The sequence below is a fragment of the Babylonia areolata genome, chromosome 6 (assembly GCF_041734735.1).
Source record: "Babylonia areolata isolate BAREFJ2019XMU chromosome 6, ASM4173473v1, whole genome shotgun sequence".
Lineage (NCBI taxonomy): Eukaryota > Metazoa > Mollusca > Gastropoda > Neogastropoda > Buccinidae > Babylonia > Babylonia areolata.
The window spans coordinates 38,842,426-38,865,909 of NC_134881.1; the positions used below are offsets into that span (position 1 = coordinate 38,842,426).

At 43.2% G+C, this 23,484-nt stretch overlaps 1 protein-coding gene across 1 annotated transcript in view; it reads left to right on the forward strand.

The window, feature by feature from the left end:
* Positions 1 to 21,432: 21,432 nt before the first annotated feature.
* Positions 21,433 to 23,484, forward strand: part of LOC143282999 (uncharacterized) — a 5,647-nt gene continuing 3,595 nt past the window's right edge. Inside the window, exon 1 of the mRNA XM_076588976.1 lies at positions 21,433 to 21,567. The gene's annotated coding sequence lies outside the window, so the exon portion shown is untranslated. The remainder of the gene's footprint in view (positions 21,568 to 23,484) is intronic.

The window sequence follows — 23,484 nt, forward strand, 5'->3', positions numbered from 1 at the left end:
AAAACCCAATTGCTACTTTCTTTTTTTTTTTTTTTTCTTTTTTTTTTTCTTTTTTTTTTTTCTCATTTTTTTTTTTTTTCAGTGACTGGAAAGAACAATGGCTGAAAAAAACAAAAAACCCAAAAACCTACAGCAGTTAAAAAACCCCCTAAAATAAAACAAGTTATAAAAAAAATTTTTAATTTCCCAAAACATCCAAAGTTATAAACACTACCACTTACCCTAACATTTGGGAAAATGGTCCCTCTTAAAGAAGCTTCCCAAAAAGTTGAAAAGCAGTCAAAATTTTACAACGGGTTTTTTTTCCCCCCCGGGGCGTAAAATGCCGTGAAAGGGCCCGGGAGATGAAGACAAAAAGGGGAAAGCGCAAAAGACAAAAGTATACGTAATTAATCAAAAGACCACGAAACCCCATTCCCCCAAATAATTCCCTAACTCCTTTTCGCCCCTGTGGGAAAGCTATATTTAGACCACCGACCACAAAACCCCCGGGTGTTCCCAAATTTTAAAATACTTTTCCAATCAAACGAGGTTTGGGGGCATAAAAAAACTAACCAATCAAGTGAGTTGACGGCCTGGCGGGCCCTTGTTTGTCATTTCTGGCGCAAGCCGCAAGTCACACAGACACAGACACAAATGCTCACACCTGCACTCCATATACTGGCGCGCCAGCGGCCATACAAATACACAGGAGAGAGAGAGGACAGACAGACAGAGAAGTTGGGTTCTATGTCCACACACAAACGTATCAACCTGCTTGTATCTTGTACACTACCTACCTGCCAGCGAAATAAGAACCAAGATGGAAGGTAGTGGCGCCATGTATATCTCGCAGTAGGGACAGAAGAATGACGCAGTCAAGGAAACTTGACGTCAATTCTACGTCCCAGGTGGCGTCATTCCACTTCAAGAACGTCGCCTGGAAGTGACGAAAAGAAGAAGAAAAAAGAAATCAGTCAATCAAATGTAACAAATCAAAATATAATTATTAAAGTATAATCATTATCATGACAGATAACGTATTTATACATTTTTTATCGCGCTGAATCTTGGATGGAGATAATCTCTGACCGGGAGGGAAGAAAGACAACTCAGTAAATCATAAACAATACAATACAATGGATGGAAAGACGGAGGTGAGAGAGGGGATTAAAGTTTTTAATCAAGGCCAGATTTCGACACGGCTGAGTGTGTATGTGAAGGCGAATTGTGATGCGAACGTTGGAAACTGATTTTCCGCCACTTCGATATATGGATTGATTGATAGATGAGATGGGCAACTAAATATATAGATGAATCAATAAATGGATAAATAAACCGCATTCATACAATAAAACAGAAATATCCGGATTTTCGGATTTTTGTCCTTTTTCGTAGATGAATGACGTAATCTCTCTCTGTGTGTGTGTTTAAATGTGCACTGTGAATGTCATGTCTTTATTTCTTCATCTCTTTGCTACTTTGTGGATGTTTGATTCATTTCTCAATTTCCATATGCCCCAGGGGGCTGGATGAAAAAAAAGCCATGTATGCTTATTCCACTTCCCTCAATAAAAAAAAAACTTCGTTCGTACGTTCGTTCTCCTCTCTCTCTGTGTGTGTGTGTGTGTGTGTGTGACTGTGTTTGGGGATGCTCAATTCTTCTTGGAGAGGGAATCTTTCTGCAAGAATGTCAACATTGCTTTGAGAGATAGTTTTCAAAATCTATGGAGACATGCTCTAGAGGCGAGTAGTAAATGTTTGTTTTATAGAAATTTCAAAAGTGGATTTGGTAGAGAAAAATATATAAGTCAAATGCCTGATAATTATGTTATCAGCTTCTTCCAGATTTCGAAGTAGTAATCATAAGCTGGAAATAGAAACAGGGAGACACAAAGGCATACCACGAGAGTTACGGTTTTGTAAGGTTTGTAACATGTCTGTGATTGGTGATGAGTTTCATTTTATAATGGAATGTCCCAATTATGATCAGTTACGAAATAGATATGTTCCAAAAAAATATTTGTCTCCAAAATCGGTTTTTAATTTTTGTAATATGCTCAAAGGAGGCAAAAAGTCATTTTAGCTGTAAGTAAGATGATTAGATTTGCAAATGTTGCCTAGTTATACTTTTGGAGTTAAAAGACATTTGTGTTTTTCTCAACTTTTATGTGCCATTGTTGTGTATTTGGAAATGTTTGTTATGGGCACGAAAAGAGTATTTTGCAGTAATCCTCCATACTCCAATAGGAGTGAAAGGTAATTAAAACTTGAAACTTGAAACTTGTGAGTGTGTGTGTGTGTGTGTGTGACATGACTGACCACACCAAAGGAGCTGGATCCTGTTACAGACTGCCACCCGAACTTTCCACCCTGGATCAGAGGTCACGGGTTACGGCAGTTCAGTGCCATTATTGTGAAGCTACCCGACATTGTCCGCAGGGGGGCGGACACTGTCGCCACGTCAGGCATCTGGATACATGATCGGCTGTCTCCCTCAGAGACTGATCACGTCGCTGTCTCCCCCAGAGACTGATCACATGGCTGTCTCCCTCCGAGACTGATCACGTGGCTGTCTCCCTCAGAGGACTGATCACGTGGCCCCACAGTCACAGTCCTTAAAGGGTAGACGATATCCTCGTCCTCTAAATCATCCCATTAAGATTCATTCATTCATTCCCTTCCTTCCTTCCTTCCCTCCCTTCCTTCCATGCCTTTGCCTCTGTACCTTTCCCACTTCTCTGTCTCTACGTGTCTCTGTCTGTGTCTCTTTCTCTCTCAATCCACATACTAAATGTATTAAATATTGGCTGAAAATGACTAGAATGAATGAAAACAGATTTCCATTTAAGCTTATAGGACTTTATATTGTTTAGATAATAATGGTAGGAAGACATGGGCAACGAATGTTCGTCAGTGTTTAAATTCTTATGGTTTTGGATTTGTATGGGTTAATCAGGGGGGTGAAGATATTCAGGTTTATTAAAGTGTTTCAGACAACGTATTATTGACTGCAGGTGGCAAGACTGGCACGATCATACTGCTAATAGATTTGCACAGTTTAGACTTTTTATAACATCGCATGTGATTGAACCATACACTGAGTTAGGATTGAACAGATATATGAAAATGTTCACTGACAAAATTTAGATTTGGTATTTCTAATTTTGCTTCTCATTGTTTCAGATATAGTGTTTTAAATAAACCTATGCATACATACCGTTCATGCAATCTGGGTGAGGAAGACGAACTCCATCTTTTGTTGTTGTTGTCCTGCTTTGAGTGACCTTAGACCAAGACGGATCCAACCAAAATATTATAGAGATCCGTCTAATTTTAGGTTTAGTTTACTCATGTCTTCAAGACACGAATGTATTCTGTATAACTTAGCCACATATATAAACGAAGCATTGAAGAGATTACATACAGTTACCTTGTGAATGGTGTTGCATATTTGTGTTAATTATTTTGGTTGATTTGAATTATCGATTTACTGTGTCATGTCATGTCATTTTCTCCTTATCATTTATCAGTGAATCCCCCCTTTAGTAAGGGGCTCTGGCCTTATCTGAATAAAACATTCGTTCGTTAGTTCGTTCGTTCGTTCGTTCTCTCTCTCTCTCTCTCTCTCTCTCACACACACACACACCACACACACACACACACACACACACACACATACACACCACACACACACACACACACACACATATGTACACCATTCTCTCTCTACTCACACACACACACACACACACACACTCATGTGTTCGTGCATTGGTGGCGCTTCGCGAGGGGGCGACACGCAGGTGTTTGTGCTCTGTGTTTCATTCATGATTTTGCTGTCCTCGCCCTGTCCTTGTGCTTTTATATTGTTTCAAAGTGGTGTGCAAGGTGTTAAAGATGAAGAGTGTGACAGTTGTGAGGGTGTTTGTGGTGGTGCTGGCTGTATTCCGGACTGGTGTTTGTGGTGTTTTTTGTGTCACCGTGTGGTTTTAATGGCGGACAGCGAGGAGGTACAGGCGCCCTACATTACGACGTGATTTTCTTCTCAGTTTCTCGGTCAGTGCGTGATCCATCCGCTTTTACTGAGCAACTTTTACCTCGGGATCTTATTTGTGATGATCAAGAGAATGAAAGAGAAGGTGAGAGAAAGAAAGCACGAAAGAGAGGAAAGAGAGGAGGCGTGAAGAGAAGACAGAAAAAAAATAACACTAAGCCCCACTGCCATCTATGATTTTATCCAATGTCAGATCTCTTAACCCAAACGGCAGAAACTGTAATATAGATGAAGTACGAGCAAACTGTCGATTTATAATGATTTTAGGAACTTGTGTGTGCTTTGTTTTACCGAAACCTGGTTTAGTGAGAAAGTGTCGAATGAATGTGTTGCGATTGATGGTTTTAACACTCCGTACAGAATGAACAGAGACTGCAAGAAAGTGGCGAAGAAAATGTGTGGTGGGGTGTGCCTGTATGTCAGTGAGAAATGGTGCGACAGTGCGAATGTGTGTGTGAAGAAGCAACTGTGTACACAGGAACTTGAACTCATATCAGTGTCGCTGAGGCCTCGATACCTGCCACGTGAGTTCGGCCGTATTTTTTTTGACCGTTGTGTACGCTCCAGTCTTTGACCAGGCATCTGCTGCACGTGCAGGAAGGACGATCGCAGGTGTTGTTCGCGACCTTCAACTCATCTCTGCCGACGCCCCGTGTTTTATTGTTGGAGATTTTAATCACTGTGATTTACCTTCTTTTGAACAATATGTTACCTGCCGGACCCGACTGGACAAGACAATCGATCTGTGTTATGGGAACATTCCAAATGCCTACAAATCTGTTCCCCTTGCACCAGTGGGTGTATCTGATCATGATGTTGTTCATTTAATCCCAGCCTACAGACCAAAGATACAGACAGAGCCGACTGTGAAAAAGAGTGTGAAAGTTTGGACGTCAGAGAGTGTGGATGAACTGAGAGGATGTTTTGATTGTACTGATTGGAGTGTGTTGACTGACCCATGTGAGAATGTTCATGAAGCAGCTGATGTTGTTACATCTTATATCAGTTTCTGTGAAGACATGATAATTCCGACAAAAATAATTAAACTTTTCCCCAACAACAAACCATGGATCTCAAAGTCTCTCAAAACAATTTTAAACGAGAAAAGGTAGCGTTTCAGTCAGGGAACAAGAAGGATAGGAAACTGATACAAAAGAAGCTTAGAGGTGAATTACGAAGGGGACAGAGGGAATTCAAATCAAAAGTAGAGCAACAGTTTCAGGACAGGAAAAATGGCAGATGCAAGGGATGGGTTAAAAATTATCACTGGAGAAACGAAAAGGAAAACAGTAGCTTTTAAAACGAAAAAGGATAAAAAGATTGATTTTTCAAATAAACTGAATGATTTCTACTGTCGCTTTGAAAGGAATGATCTGGGAAGGGAACTGGATAGTGTTATCTCACAGTTGCAGGAAAAGATCAAAGATAGGAACACAGGTGAAGACTTTGAGATCGATGCAAAAGTTGTTGAATCTTTATTTTTAAAACTGAATGTCACAAAGGCAATTGGCCCCGACAATATCTGCGGAAAATTACTGAAAACATGTGCTTCCCAGTTGTGTGACGTGTTCTGTAAAATTTTCAACTGGTCTCTGAAGGACTGCTCTGTCCCCAGCATCTGGAAAAATCTACTATCTGTCCTATCCCCAAGAAAAAGAACCCAGCCGCACTAAATGATTACCGTCCTGTTGCCCTGACTTCAGTAGTGATGAAATGCTTTGAAAAAATTATTCTCCGACATCTTCTTTCTTTCACTGAACAGCAGCTCGACTCTCTTCAGTTTGCTTATAAAGCACACAAAAGTACTGACGATGCTATCCTAACTCTCCTTCATAATGCTTTCCTTCATTTGAATAACACGGGATCTTTTGTTCGTATCCTTTTTGTTGACTTCTCTTCTGCTTTTAACACAATACAACCTCATCTCCTTGCCCTCAAACTGCTAGGCATGGATGTTGATCCGAAGCTTACTCAATGGATAGTAAGTTTTCTTCTCAATAGAACTCAGTCCGTCCGCTTTCATTCTGCCCACTCTTCTCTAAAATCTACTTCTACTGGTGCACCCCAAGGTACAGTGCTGTCCTCTGTTCTTTTTACACTGTACACAAATGACTGCAGAGGCACGGAGGAAACTCCTGTCATAAAATATTCTGATGATTCAGCAATTGAAGATCTGTCCAACTCTGATACTATTTATTTCAGTGAAATAAAAAAGTTCTGTTCCTGGTGTGAGGAAAAACTATCTGGATCTCAATATATTGAAAACAAAAGAAATGTTAATAGATTTTCGGAAAGACCCCTTGCCTGTAGCTAACCTTGTTATTGATAGTCAAACAGTGGAGAGGGTCAATGAATATAGATATTTAGGGACCATCTTAGACAATAAGCTGACTTTTGACAGAAATGTTGATTCGATTCATAAGAAATGTCAATCTAGAATTTTTTTATTTACAGAAGCTTAGAAATGTTGGTATAAATTCAAATATTCTTCAAAGTTATTATCGATGTTGTATCGAGTCCGTGCTCACAGTTTCATTTATGTGCTGGTATGGAAGTTTGGGAGTGAGGAGTAAGTGTGTTTTGAACGATGTCATGAGTGTATGCAGTAAAATTGTGGGAGTGAAACAAGCTAGTATGCAAGAGCTGTGTGAAAGTCGAGTGGTTTAAAAAAAGCAGGCAGATAGCACTGACGACACCCATATTTTTAGCAAAGTATTAAAGAGCTATTGCCCTCAGGACGACGCTACAGAACTTTTAAGTTGAAATCCAGAGCTCTGAAGACTTTTATTCCAAGTTCAATCCACCTTTTAAATTCTTGAGAAATCTGTGTGTGTGTGTGTTTTTTGGTGTGTGTGTGGCGCGCGCGCGCACTCTCATGTGAGGACGTGTGAAAGTCCGTGCATGATAGGCTGTTTCCTTGTTCTACTTGTGGTGTGTGGGGTGTGTGTGTGTGTGTGTGTGTGTGTGGTGTGTGTGTGTGTGTGTGTGTGTGTGTGTTTACTGAGCTTAAAACGATACAATTGGTTATAATGAATGTGCAATATGTAGGAAGAATAATGTGCAATATGCAGGATGAATGTACAATGGAATATGTCTAATGCTAACGTCCATATTCTAAATATATTTCTGTTTAATAATTACGATGTAATAATTAATTGCAATGCTTTTAAAAAGCGAGTATGTGAAATGCTTTTATTTGAGAACATATGTTGATTACTCTTGTTTAATCAAGTTATCCGCGTGTGGGGTGGGTTGTGGGAGGGGGAGGGGGGGGGGGGTGCGGGTGTGTGCTGATTATCTGGTTGTGGTTTTCCGCAATTCATCTTTATTCTTATCTTATCTGTCCATTATAATCAATGTGCAGTATAGTAGGCTATGTTTATAATTATATTCAAATAATGTTTCTTAATTCTTTCTGTTTTTACATTAAGAATACTAGTTATTACCTGCAGTGTGTGGATGTATGTATGAAACGATGTATGTGATATTTTTTACATTTGTATCTTCGTAATATTTGTAGGGGCTGTTGTTGGCTTTTACAGTTATGGTCCCCATGTTGTTTACTTGTCTATGTTGTGATAATGCACCTGACCAAATTTCTCCAGTTGGAGATAATAAAGTTATTTCTTATCTTATCTTATCTTATCTTATCTCCCGTCTGCCAGGAGCATCACCACATGGACATTGTTAAAGGCAAGCTTCTACCGCTGAACATCGCATTTCGAAAATCGTTCTTTGGCACGACTTGGGATTATAGGTGATTCAGTTTCCGAAAACCCTCACGGGTGTCACCATATGACTGTTTTTGCTTTTGCTTTTAGAAATTTTTTCAGTGATTATTTTTCTGAGGTGTATGCACTGAAATTTCTTGCTAAATGAAGCTAATTTGGTATGTTTAAACTTCACATAACCATATCTGAGCTGCTACCAAACACAGAAACAAAATCACATTGGAAATTAAACAATAAAACCCCTTCCAGCCACTTCCTAACACAGCCAAAGGAGCTGGAAAAAAAGAAGCAGAAAAAAAAGATTTTCATTGGACGTCTGTGAAAGACTCGTGGAGTAGCAGCCTTGTTTTCAGCCAATCAGAGGGAGTCTTTGAAACAGGAATTGGTTCTCCTCTGTTTTGCACGCTGTCAGCAAGTGGAGTCTTGTGAAAGTGCTTATTGCTTTTCATCTTAAAGTTCACACTTCATTCGCAGTCATGACTAAAAGATAGGCATCTCATCAAAGCAAAAAGCGTGTGCACCCACAAAAAGGGGAAAAAATAGGACAGAGTCCCTGCAAGGGTAACAATTTGTATTTGTATTTCTTTTTATCACAACAGATTCATCTGTGTGAAATTCGGGCTGCTCTCCCCAGGGAGAGCTCGTCGCTACTCTACAGCGCCACCCATTTTTTTGTATTTTTTCCTGCGTGCAGTTTTATTTGTTTTTCCTATCGAAGTGGATTTTTCTGACTAGCGCCCAGACTACCACTCAAGGTCTAGTGGAAGGGGAGAAAATATCGGCGGCTGAGCCGTGATTCGAACCAGCACGCTCAGATTCTCTCGCTTCCTAGGCGGACGCGTTACCTCTAGGCCATCACTCCACTCCAATTCAAATGAAAGTGCGAGCGAAGCTAGGCCGTCAACATCAGCTGTTTTCGTCGAAGTTTCGTCTTCAAGTGAACACGTGCGTGTGATTTGACAAAGACAGTGAAGTGCCAGGGTGTCGTTTTATGGACTCTGAATTGTTAGTTCAGTTTCAGTTTCAGTTTCAGTAGCTCAAGGAGGCGTCACTGCGTTCGGACAAATCCATATACGCTACACCACATAAGGAATCATCTGTACTTCCAAATGATGCCTAAAATGCAAAAAAAGCCATATCTAAACCATCTGTCTGCCAAACATCTAGTAAACAGGTGAATGGTGTACAAAAATCATTGAAAGAAAAGGATTTTTTGTTTGTACTTTCGGATGCTAGTAGCTCATTAAGTCACGCACAAGTCAGTCATCTTTTTCTGAATCGTTAATCTTACAGCTCCTAGTGCAACTCACTAAAACCGAGACGAGCAAGATGCTCGCGTGAAATGGCCAAGAAACACCTGTTAATCTTTTTGCATGCAACGTTAATCTTACAACTCCGCATGCCATTTACAAAGAACCGAGACAAGCTAAATGCTAATGACCATGAATGTCTGATAGTGCTAATGACCATGAATGTCTGATAGTTGTTTCAGACAATCAGAATAGCAGAGGAGGCAATCTGCTGTCCTGACTACCTGGGGTAGAATCTGATAATAGTGGAGAGTGATTTACCCAAGCTAGATCTGTCGGTCAAGAGGGCTTAAAGACAGTCGGCATTGAAATGGTCCCCAAAGGCCAGCTAGCCTCCCCAGGCCGCCAGCCCAGTGAGCCAGTGTAGTCTTGCCTCCGAGTTCTGACGTGATAGTCTTTCACAAAAGACTAAGCTGTAAACGAATTCCCACTGCGGCGGATAAACCATAAAACACTCAGGCTGATGGACAGCAAAGGGCACGTAATTACTCTCCACACTCAGGCTCACGGACATCAAAGGGCACGTAATTGCTCTCCAGAGCCCGCCGCTGTCCCTAATCAGAGCCTGGGCTCACTGCAGTAATGGCGGATGAAGCCCACAGGAGCTGGTCGTCAGGAACACCGAACAGGTCTGGGCTCACTGCAGTAATGGCGGATGAAGCCCACAGGAGCTGGTCGTCAGGAACACCAGACAGGTCTGGGCTCACTGCAGTAATGGCGGATGAAGCCCACAGGAGCTGGTCGTCAGGAACACCGAACAGGTCTTGTGATGGGAAAGATTCAGTTCCTGACCAATCGCTTCGATTTCATGCAGTTTGCATTCTCATCAGTAATTATAGGTTGAGGTCAAATACCAGGGTCTCCCGATCACCGCGTTAAACTTTGTATCATTGTTATGAAATTTGTTTGAAGTCTCGGTCACGTGGTGATCACGAAATAACATCAGCACTGAAAGAAACAACAACAACAACAAAAACAAAAACAACAACCCCTAGAAAACACAAAAAATAAAAAACAAACAAAAAACAAAAACGGACGATAATTACCAAGTGTACCTTTTTTTAATGACAAAATACTTGATACTATAAAGCCCTTTGGCTAAATGTGTTTGACGATACTTTGGGGACTCGACGCTAGTTCGATGTGATCTGCATCTTTACATCTGCTATGCATTCTTTTATTTTTCGATTTAATTACTAACTCTACTTTGGGGGAAAACAAGCTGCCTTTATGAGTTTATCATCTGGCTACAATTTCAAAATATATAATGTTGAAAGTTGTGTACATACGAATGAACGACCTGGAATGATAGGTTGTGATTAGGGAGGGTAAACACACAGACGCTGTGGTGGTTATAATAATATGATTTCCCTGGGGTGAGCAGCCCGAGTTTCACACGGAGAAAAGCATTGTGACAAAACGTATTACAATAGTATACTGCACATAACACACGACACGACACGATACGACATGATACGATACGATAGGACCCGACACGACACGGTATGATACGACACGATACCGTACGACACGACAAGATACGATGCGATACGATACAATTTCAGGAAGCATTTTGTTGGTGTTCTTGCTGTCCAAGCATTTTGTCGATATGCTGTGTTCTTGAGTCAGGTAGCATTGTGTTGGTGTTCTTGCTGTCAAGCATTGTTGATTGTCAAGCATTGTTGGTCTGCAGTGTTCTGTGATTTCAGGAAGCATTTTGTTGGTGTTCTTGTTGTCCAAAGCATAGTCTGATTGTCCAAGCTTGTCTGATCTGCAGTGTGTCTGTGCATTTCAGGAAGCATTTTGTTGGTGTTTTTGTTGTCCAGCATTGTCTGACTGCAGTGTCTGTTGATTTCAGGAAGCATTTTGTTGGTTGTTTTGTGGTCCAAGCATTGTTGACCTGCAGTGTTCCTTGATTTCTGGAAGCATTTTGTTGGTGATTCTTGTTGTCCATAGCATTGTCTGACCTGCAGTGTTCTGTGATGTCAGAAGCATTTTGTTGTGGTGTCCTTGTTGTCTAACGCATTGTCTGACCTGCAGTGTTCTGTGTCTGACCACAGCTGTTCATGAGAGATGGAGTGTCACAGCTGTTTCTGACGAGATGGGGGGGCCCACACTGTTCCTGAGAGTAAGGAGTGTCCAATGCTTTTTGACGAGAAGGGGGGGACCACAAGCTGTTCCTGACGAGAAGGGGGGGACACGATGTTCTGACCTGAAGGGGGGAGGGGGGGGGGGGTCCACAGCTGTTCCTGACCGAGAAGGGGGGGGGGACCACAGCTGTTTCTGACCTGAAGGGGGGACCACAGCTGTTTCTGACCTGAAGGGGGGATCCAACAGTGTTCTGACGAGAAGGGGGGACGCAGCTGGTTTTCTGACCTGAAGGGGGACACAGCTGTTCCTGACGAGAAGGGGGGGTCCACAGCTTTTCCTGTCGAGAAGGGGGGACCACATCTGTCTCCTGACCTGAAGGGGGTCCACAGCTGTCCTGACGAGAAGGGGGGGGACCCACAGCTGTTTCCTGACCTGAAGGGGGGACCACAGCTGTTTCTGACGAGAAGGGGGGGGGGACCACAGCTGTTTCTGACCTGAACGGGGGGTCCACAGCTGTTTCTGACCTGAAGGGGGGGGGGGACCACAGCTGTTCCTGACGAGAAGGAGAGACCACAGCTGTTCCTGACCTGAAGGGGGGACCACAGCATAACGGTACGCTGCAAACTGTGTCTGGTTTTGTTTTGTTTTGTTTTGCTCTCTATCTCTCTCTCTATGAGCGTGTGTGTGTGTGTGTGTGTGTGTGTGTGCGTGAACTCAGGGATTCACGCAGAACAGTGTTGCGATGTTGTGAGTTTTAGTGTGGACACAATCGGCTTAAAGCTGTTTTGAACGATTTTCAAACCACCGGTAGTTCTAGATCCAACAGAGCGGCCTTTGAAGTCTGTTGTGGTGGGTTATTAGCGGATTCAGTGCATGCTTGCGGCTGTAGTGCGGCGTGGAGGTTGGGAGAGGAGGGAGGGGAGGGAAACGCGAGGGGGGGTGGGGTGGGGGGGGGGAAGAGGAGGCCCCCCAGAAGTAGCCTATTCGCACCCCTGTTCGTTTTTACCCACCCGGGATAAAATTTAACTTGGTCTATGTAGACAAATCTGGAATGACCATTGGGGTGAATGTCAATTTGTCAGAACTGCCTCTCCATAGTTGGTGTCTACCACCCCCATCCCCCTCCACTCCCCCACCGGTGATGGGTATGAGGGTCAGTCTACGCAAGCTTGAAATTATCCCCGAGGGGTTAAATTTGGCCCGGTTGGAATCAATGCAGGCTGTCACAGTAGAACTCCGCCACGTTTTGTTTCCGTTGTTTTACAACGGAGAGGGGTGGTTCGGGTGGGGAAGGGGGGGGGGGGTGAGTTGAGAGGGGGGAAGGGTCAATAAAGGCTAACCCAGAACGACCCCTGATCCTTCGTCAATTGCTTCATCAAACCCGTTTAAACTGGGGTAAATTTCGAACTAAGCTGCGAGGGTTGGGAAGTTGTCAATATTGACCGGCCACAACTGTTGAGTGAGTAAATACTGGTATAACGTAAAGTCGGTACTTCACATGACAAATTGATAAGGTTTGGGCAACGTTGTGTCGAAGCTGCGTGTTTGGACTTCACAAATAAAAACACATTAACAACCGTATGGGGGTGTCAATTAAACTAATGGATTTGGGCGAAAAGAAGCGGTAAAACACATGCTTGAATACGGACATGATGATGATAATAATGATGATGATAATGGTGATGATGATGATGATGATGATAATAATAATAATAATAATAATAATAATAATAATAATAATAATAACAATGATAATAATGATCATGATAAAAAAGATACTACTACTATTACCAAAGTACAATATGAAACCAAAAAAACACCGTCACCTGTGCTTACCAAAGTACAATATGAAACTAAAAAACACCGTCACCTGTGCTTACCAAAGTACAATATGAAACTAAAAAACACCGTCATCTGTGCTTACCAAAATACAAAATGAAACCAAAAAACGTCGTCACCTGTGCTTACCAAAGTACAACATAAAACAAACAACAAAAAACCAAAGACAATCGCGGACACTGTCCTGACCATGTTATTTCCTGACATCGTCACTTGGAATTTTAAAAAAGAAAAAAAAAAGGAACACGAAAAAATGTATAAGCCCAGAAAGTGATGTGAGTACTTTCAGTCCTTCCTGATACCCTCAGTTTGTAGTCAGCACAATACCCTCAGTTTGTAGTCAGCACAATACCCTCAGTTTGTAGTCAGCACAATACCCTCAGTTTGTAGTCAGCACAATACCCTCTGTAGTCAGCACAATACCCTCAGTTTGTAGTCAGCACAATACCCTCTGTTTGTAGTCAGCACAATATCCCAATACCCTCTGTTTGTAGTGAGCACAATACCCTCTGTTTGTAGTGAGCACAATACCCTCTGTTTGTAGTGAGCACAATACCCTCTGTTTGTAGTCAGCACAATACCCTCAGTTTGTAGTCAGCACAATACTCTCTGTTTGTAGTCAGCAAAATATCCTCTGTAGTCAGCACAATATCCTCTGTTTGTAGTCAGCACAATAACCTCTGTAGTCAGCACAATACCCTCAGTTTGTAGTCAGCACAATATCCTCTGTAGTCAGCATAATACCCTCAGTTTGTAGTCGGCACAATACCCTCTGTAGTCAGCACAATATCCTCTGTTTGTAGTCAGCACAATATCCTCTGTTTGTAGTCAGCACATACCCTCTGTAGTCAGCACAATATCCTCTGTTTGTAGTCAGCACAATATCCTCTGTTTGTAGTCAGCACAATACCCTCTGTAGTCAGCACAATATCCTCTGTTTGTAGTCAGCACAATACCCTCTGTAGTCAGCACAATATCCTCTGTAGTCAGCACAATACCCTCTGTTTGTAGTCAGCACAATACCCTCAGTTTGTAGTCAGCACAATACCCTCTGTTTGCAGTCAGCACAATACCCTCAGTTTGTACTCAGCACAATACCCTCTGTTTGTAGTCAGCACAAAAAAATATCCTCTGTAGTCTGCACAATACCTTCACTTTGTAGTCAGCACAATACCCTCTGTTTGTAGTCAGCACAATACCCTCAGTTTGTAGTCAGCACAATACCCTCAGTTTGTAGTCAGCACAATGCCCTCTGTAGTCAGCACAATATCCTCCGTTTGTAGTCAGCACAATACCCTCTGTAGTCAGCACAATATCCTCTGTTTGTAGTCAGCACAATACCCTCTGTAGTCAGCACAATACCCTCTGTAGTCAGCACAATACTCTCTGTAGTCAGCACAATATCCTCTGTTTGTATTGAGCACAATACCCTCTGTAGTCAGCACAATATCCTCTGTTTGTAGTCAGCACAATACCTTCACTTTGTAGTCAGCACAATACCCTCAGTTTGTAGTCAGCACAATACCCTCAGTTTGTAGTCAGCACAATATGCACTTATCTATAATGAAAAAAAAAGAAAACAAAAAAAGAAAACAAAAAACAAAACAAAAAAAACGTTGTCACATACACAAACTAACATAAAGCAATTCCCATAGTGTACCAGGCTGTCGTTTGACGCGACCATGTACCGATTCCCCAATGACTGATCACATGCATGAATAATTCATGGACAGTTGAGCCTGCATTGGTCGTAACGGCTTGGTAAAACTGTCATTTTGCCCCCCCCCCCACCCCGCCCCCCCCCGCCCCCCCCCCCCCCCCCCCCCCCCCCCCCCCCACCCCCCCCCCCCCCCCCCCCCCAACCCCCTTCCCTTCCCATGGGCATGTCACGAGCCGACAGGACCGACTATATAACAGTCTCTGAGCCAATCCGCCCAGTCCGTCACACCGTACACAGTTGGCCTGCCAGTACCACGATGAGTTGTCCTGCCTGGTGAACGTCACACCGTACACAGTTGGCCTGCTAGTACTATGATGAGTTGTCCTGCCTGGTGAACGTCACACCGTACACAGTTGGCCTGCTAGTACCATGATGAGTTGTCCTGCCTGGTGAACGTCACACCGTACACAGTTGGCCTGCTAGTACTATGATGAGTTGTCCTGGCTGGTGAACGTCACACCGTACACAGTTGGCCTGCTAGTACCATGATGAGTTGTCCTGGCTGGTGAACGTCACACCGTACACAGTTGACCTGCTAGTACCACGATGAGTTGTTCTGGCTGGTGAACGTCACACCGTACACAGTTGACCTGCTAGTACCACGATGAGTTGTTCTGGCTGGTGAACGTCACACCGTACACAGTTGGCCTGCTAGTACCATGATGAGTTGTCCTGGCTGGTGAACGTCACACCGTACACAGTTGGCCTGCTAGTACCATGATGAGTTGTCCTGCCTGGTGAACGTCACACCGTACACAGTTGGCCTGCCAGTACCACGATGAGTTGTCCTGGCTGGTGAACGTCATACCGTACACAGTTGGCCTGCTAGTACCATGATGAGTTGTCCTGGCTGGTGAACGTTTACACCATACACAGCTGGCCTGCTAGTACCATGATGAGTTGTCCTGGCTGGTGAACGTCACACCGTACACAGTTGGCCTGCTAGTACCATGATGAGTTGTCCTGGCTGGTGAACGTCACACCGTACACAGTTGGCCTGCTAGTACCATGATGAGTTGTCCTGGCTGGTGAACGTCACACCGTACACAGTTGGCCTGCTAGTACCATGATGAGTTTTTTTTCTCTCTCCCCAGCCTGTTAACAGGAGTGTAAACACGTTTAGTTATCTTCTTTCGGAAAGACGAAATCGAAATAATTTCGCCTATTTACAGGCGTTTAACTCACTCAGTACGGCCAGTCCTCTCTTCTCCTCTACACAGACCCCTGGGGTGTGCATGCTGGGTACGTTCTTGCTTCCTTAACCCACTGAACGTTGACATGGATTAAGTAATCTTGGATATTTATTGATTGATGTATTATTATCTTATTCCGCTTTTGTTTACTTTACAAGTTTACACCATGACCAGACCTTTTCAGTTTCAGTTTCTGAAGGAGGCGCCACCACTTTCGGACAAATCCATACACGCCACATAGCACAACCCGACGCGCTTGGTTAGATATTGAGCGCATGGATACACACACACACACACACACACACACACACACACACACACACACACACACACACACACATATATATATATATATATATATATATATTTGCATGTCTCTCAGAGTGGATTTCTTCTGCATAATTTTGCAATCATTTTTTTTGACAAATCGATACACGCGACACGACATCTGCTTGTCAGATGACCACAGCATAACCCAACGCGCTTAGTCAGACCTTGAGTTAATGCATACATGTACCGATCAGAGTGGATTCATTCTACAGAATTTTGCCAGAGGACAACACTCTCGTTGACATGGGTTCTTTTTCGGTGCGCTAAGTGTGTGCTACACATCGGACCTTGGTTTACCGTCTCACCCGAATGATTAGACGTTCTGTTTGATTTTCCAGTAAAACTTATATTGGGAGAAAGGATGAGAGCGGGAATCGAACCCAGACCCTCAAGGAAAACCTTTTCTGAGTTAAGTATTAATGTCCTAGCGATAATTGGGTAGGTATGGGTAATTGCCAACAACATGTAATTGCGAACGATTCGAAAACCGCCCAACTTCGAAGCGTTCTTAACGTTGCATTTCACAATTTAATATCTGCTTCGACCTTTTTCGGATACCTTAATGAATATCCATTTTCAAGAACCAGTCAAACATCAGCTGTTTCTGGTTATTTCCGCGCTCTTTCTTCAGTCTCTTCACGCACCACTGCCGACCAAGGTTACAAACGTGCTCTCAAAATCCTCAGATCAAGGGAAGCAAGTTGTAGGTCCTGAACTTTGACACGGTTTAGAATAGTTTATTTGATCGGATATTTTGAATGCGCATTACCAGTGCTGGGAGAATTTAAGAAAGCATATTGATGACAGACGAGAACGTCAGTTTTGACAGGAATCTGCAAAATAGTGTCGTTTGCAATTAGACCATAGGATATTTTGACGTGAGTGTACTTGCGAACGATGCTGCACGGTTACTCTCAAAAGGATGTGTTTGTGTGCGGTGTGGTGTGTGTGTGTTTAACTCTTTCCATACGAACGGCGAAAGAGAAGACCTTAACAGCGTTTCACCCCAGTTACCATCATCAAAATATTTCAAGCGGAAGGCTCTTATACTGAAGACGTGAATGTTGACAAAGAATACCACAATTCTGTCGACGGAAGCTAAAGGTTGGGTCATTCAGACACGCACTGGACATCCGAGGGGTCTGTGTAGAGGAGAAGAGAGGACTGGCCGTACTGAGTGAGTTAAATGTCTGTTTTGTGTGCATGTGTGATCAAAAACAACAATACAACAGTCTGGAGCGATATTCCAATAATATGCTATGCCTAACGAGTAAAGGACCTGCTTCTGTTTTTATTGTCTACATGTACCCCAAACCATCTTTCGCAATCAGACTTGCCCGTTCGCATTTACCCCCAGGCACCCCTGCTATTTCAAACAAAACATTTCGACAAAACGCTGAAAAGAATGAGCAGACGAACTTTTCCTGGTGCAACCACTTGGAGAAAGCCTTCAAAAACAAAAGAACTCGTTTGACTATCGTACGACATGTTATCTTTACAGCACACACGTTGAGCTGGTCGCTTCGACTGGACCGTTCGCATTTAGGCATACCTAGCCTACTATGCTGAATCGTCTGCTGTATTATGAAATACGGAAGACTCGGTCTATCCGTGATTATTGTTATACAGTATAATTACTTTCTGAGAAATAGTTATAGCATTTCTCATTGTGGCTTGACTAAGCGCGTTGGGTTACGCTGCTGGTCAGGCATCTGCTTGGCAGATGTGGTGTAGCGTATATGGATTTGTCCGAACGCAGTGACGCCTCCTTGAGCTACTGAAACTGAAACTCATTGTGTTGTTTTGTAGTTCTAGAGACTGCATGAGTCACTGCCGTGTTCAACAGCTGTCCCACTAATGATAAATGTTTACATGAGAGCTTTTGATTCAGTTAATCGTGATAGTTTGTGGGCAGTACTTCAAAAGATAAAAACGTCAACTAAAATGATCTGCATGCTCAAAGGAGTGTATAGCCCCATACAGTCCTGTGTTCGCTGGAGTCCTGTTACATCAGAATTCTTTGACTGCCTGGCTGGAGTAAAACAAGGCTGTTTGTTATCTCCCTTGCTATTTTCAATCTTGATTTCGGAAGTTGCTGATGAGGTTAATAAAAATGGAAAACATGGTTTTCAGTTTATACATGGTTTACAAGAAATATTCCTTCCTGCTGTTTGCAGATGACATTGCTTTATTTTCTTCAACTCCAGTTGGATTACAAAATCAACTGAACAATCTTGAAAAAGCATCAAAAACTCTCGGACTAAAAGTAAACCTGAGTAAAACTAAAATAATGATTTGTAGAAAAGGTGGTCATTTGTCAAAAGCTGAAAAATGGTTTTATAATGGTGAAGAAATTGAAAGTGTAAACAGTTATAAATACTTAAGTTTCCGCTTGACCACCAAACTATCTTTTGTTTCTGTGTTAGAAGAATATTTATATTTCTTTTTATGACAACAGAATTCTCTGTGTGAAATTCGGGCTGCTTTCCCCGGGGAGAGTACGTCGCTACACAACAGCGCCACCTTTTTTTCTGTTTTTTTGTATTTTTTCCTGCGTGCAGTTTTATTTGTTTTTCCTATCGAAGTGGGTTTTTCTACAGAATTTTGCCAGGAACAACCCTTTTGTTGCCGTGGGTTCTTTTACGTGCGCTAAGTGCATGCTGCACACTGGACCTCGGTCTATCGTCTCATCCGAATGACTAATGTCCAAACCACCACTCAAGGTCTAGTGGAGGGGGAGAAAATATCGGCGGCTGAGCCGTGATTCGAACCAGCGCGCTCAGATTCTCTCGCTTCCCAGGCGGACGCGTTACCTCTAGGCCATCACTCCACTGAATATATGGGCAAAGCAAAAGGCACGGTGGTCAAAATCACAGCGTACAATGTGGAATCTTGGGAGAATGGATAGAACTGTGTTCTTTAAACTGTTTGATGCACAAGTGAAACCCATGTTGTTCTGTGCATCAGAATTATGGGGAACTCTGCGTTTAAAAATACTAGAATCAGTTCATTTATTTGCATGTAAACGATTTTTTAATGTAAGCCCCAAAACGCCGAACGTAATGGACTGTGATACAGGTAGGTATCCTCTGTACATCGATAGCTGCATATGAGCACTACGATACTGGTTTAAACTGCAACAGATGCCCATGACAAGAAATCCAAAACAAGTGTAAATGAGGAGTGTGAACAAGATGACCAGTTGCCAAAATGATTATTCAAGATATTGGACGTCTACAATAAAGCGCTGTTTAGATGTTTATAGATTTTCTGAAGTTTGGTTTAAAGGAGGTGTAGGAAACGAGAAAGCTTTCCTTGGAACATCTGAACAAACTATGGTGGACTGTTATAAACAACACTGGTCAAACAAACTATATAGTAGTAATCGCTTTGAAACATACCGTTCCTTTAAATCATTGTTGCAGCCAGAAAAATATTTATTTGATCTTACCATTTCCAAATTCAGATCGTCTTTCATTAAATTCAGATTTGGAGGAAACGAAGTTAAAGTTAATGAGCGTTATAAGTATTAGCCTAAAAAACTGTGCCTTTTGTGGAGGGTACGAAGACGAAATTCATGTACTGGCAATTTGTCCACAATACGATATTCTGAGAAAGAAATACTTATCCAAGCATATACAAAATTTAAGGATTCCCAGATTTAAGGATTTAAGGATTCACTTACTTCAAAATGTCAACAGCATTGTGTCAAGAGATGTAGCAATGTTTATTTTTTTACGCGTTAAAACAGAGAGCAGTCCGCATGACAGACAGCAGGATCCCGAAGATGCTACTGTATGGCCAGCTGAAGGAAGGCCACCGCGAACTTGGAAGACCCTGCAAGCGCTTCAAGGACACCTTGAAGACAAACCTCAAAGCCTGTGACATAGAAATCGCTTCCTGGGAAACTGATGGCCTTGACCGCTCTCGCTGAAGATTGCTGTGCTCTAGTGGCATAAAGACGTTTGAAAACAAGAGAATGCTGGCCATTAAGGAGAAGCGTGAGCGAAGGAAGCACGGCTCAACTTCTGGAGACGTTTTCCCTTGCAACACCTGTGGGAAGTGCTGCGCATCCAGAATCGGCCTCTTCTCCCATATGAGGACACACACCGACAGATAAGTCTGCCTGCCTACTCATCCGTCAGTCCGACGGGAGACTCCATCATATTCCACAAAAGAATTGTCAATGCCCTCCCTTTTTCTGGACTGCTTTGCTTTTGGCAAGTCAAGGGAACCAATAGTTAGGAACGTGTGTTTGTATTTGTATAAAGCCTTTAACTCACTCAGTACGGCCAGTCCTCTCTTCTCCTCAACACAGACCCCTCGGATGTCCAGTGGGTGTCTCAATGACCCAACCTTTAGCTTCCGTCGTCAGAATTGTGGTATTCTTTGTCAACATTCACCTCTTCAGTATTATAAGAGCCTTCCGCTTGCACTATTTTGATGATGGTAATTGGGGTGAAACGCTGTTAACGTCGTCTCTTTCGCCGTTCGTATGGAAAGAGTTAAGCCACGCGCCACAAAGCTTAGCTGAATTAACTGTTTACAATGCGCTTTCGTTATGCTTTATCATCATTGTTGTCTTTTTTTTAATTCATTTATTATTATTGTTATTATTATTATTACTACTTTTTATATTATAATTATTATCTATTTATTTATTTATTTATGTATGCTTTTCCTTGACTTCATGACGTTTTTACGCCTGATACATATTATTAGTAGTGGTAGTAGTTATTTAAAAAAAAATGTATTTATCTATTATTTATTCACCTTTTTTTTCTCAAGGCCTGACTAAGCGCGTTGGGTTACGCTGCTGGTCAGGCATCTGCTTGGCAGATGTGGTGTAGCGTATATGGATTTGTCCGAACGCAGTGACGCCTCCTTAAGCTACTGAAACTGAAACTATGCTTTTCTGTTGGTATGATTATCACTATCTGAATAAGCTACTCTGCAAATTCGTGTGAATTGTTCATATTTACTGTACCCCTTCAGAAGGGGCCACGGGCTCTACTGAGTAAACTCTCGAGTTGGAGTTCTCTCTCTCTCTCTCTCTCTCTCTCATTCTCTCTGTGTTTCCCCGTCCCCCTCCCCTGCCCCCGCAGGTGGTGTTGCCCATCAGCAACGTGTCCCAGCGGGTGTCTGTGCACACGACACTACTGGTGTCCGTCACGCGCTGGCTGGCCGTGTCACGCCCTCTGCACGTGCGTTCCTTGCTGGCCCCGTCGCGCGTGCGCCTCGCCTGCCTCGCCCTCTTCCTCTGGTGCACGGCCATCGAGGTCTTCTTCCTGTATGCGTCCTACGCCGACATTGACAGGTTGGTTAGCTAAGTCAGTGTGTGTGTGTGTGTGTGTGTGTGTGTGTGTGTGTGTGTACCAGAACTGTTAGCACACTGATTTAGATTTAGAATCAAAATCATTTTATTGTAGCCTATCACAGTATTATGTTACTTTGTCTCAACACATTTCTGTGTGTGTGAAATTCGGGCTGCTCTCCAGTAGGAGAGCGCGTCGCTACACAACTGTGCCACACACATTTTTCTCCGTCTGCGTTTGGACAACCCTTTCTGTTTTTAATATCGTGGGTTCCTTTATTTGTGCATGCCACACACGGGACCTCCGTTCATCGTCTCGTCTGAATGACTAGCGTCCAGACCACCACTGGCGTGGGACTGGATCCTGTACCTCTCGCTCCCAAGGCGGACGGACGTTACCACCAGGCCAGCACTCCGCCACGACACGAGTTTCAGTTCAGTTTCTAAAGGTAGGCGTCACCGCATTCGGATAAATCCATATACGCTACATCACATCTTCTAGGCAGATGCCTGAACAGCAGTATAACCCGACACCCTAAGTCAGACATTCAGTGTATGCTTATGTATTTGTGCACCTGCCAGAGTGAACTTAAATCAAAATCTAATCAAAAACACTTTATTAATCCACATGGAAATTAAGTTGTGCAATCACAGGCTCGTTGTAAACACTGGCATACAAATCATCATGCGCAACAAAGAAGAGATTAAAACTTGTCAAATAAGAATTCCCAATAGGACAGGACACACACACACTCATACACACACATACAACGTATGCATGCACATAACATATGTCACGCCAATAAAATTAGTACATTAACATTAAGATACATGAAATCCAAGTAAAATAAGAAAACATTTAACAATCACTTCCGATCACACACACACACAGAAATGCTTGCCCGTGCCAGAAGATAACCCTTTAGTGCGCCTTCTTCTTCTGCGTTCGTGGGCTTCAACTCCCACGTTCACTCGTATATACACGAGTGGGCTTTTACGTGTATGACCGTTTTTACCCCGCCATGTAGGCAGCCATACTCCGTTTTCGGGGGTGTGCATGCTGGGTATGTTCTTGTTTCCATAACCCACCGAACGCTGACATGGATTACAGGATCTGTAACGTGCGTATTTGATCTTCTGCTTGCGCATACACACGAAGGGGGTTCAGGCACTGGCAGGTCTGCACATATGTTGACCTGGGAGATCGTAAAAATCTCCACCCTTTACCCACCAGGCGCCGTCACCGTGATTCGAACCCGAGACCCTCAGATCGAAAGTCCAACGCTTTAACCACTCGGCTATGGCGCCCGTCTTTAGTGCGCCAAGTGCATGCTGCACACTGGACCTCGGTTTGTCGTCTCGGCCGGATGACTAGAGGACAGTTTAACTCACTCAGTACGGCCAGTCCTCTCTTCTCCTCTACACAGACCCCTCGGATGTCCAGTGGGTATGTCAATGACCCAACCTTTAGCTTCCGTCGTCAGAATTGTGGTATTCTTTGTCAACATTCACCTCTTCAGTGTAAGAGCCTTCCGCTTGTAATCTTTTGATGGTGGTCATTGGGGCGAAACGCTGTTAACGTCGTCTCTTTCGCCGTTCGTATGGAGAGAGTTAATTTTTCCAGTCAAACGTTGGAAAAAGCTAAAAGGTGAGAGCTGGAATGGAACCCAGACCCTCCCGGACAGCTGTATTGGCCGATGAGTGTGTGAAGCATTGTGCCAGCTGTGTTGTGTGCCGTGCTCACCACAGCTCACAACTCATTTAATTGTCGTAAAACCCATCAGAGGAATCATGGACACTGTGTGGTTCGTCCGTCGGGATTGACGAGGACAATCTGGTCATCCTGGGGGTGGGTGGGTTGGGCTCTGTGGGTGCGCAGATGACTGATCAGGCCAATCCGCGCCCGGAAGGTTCTGACGC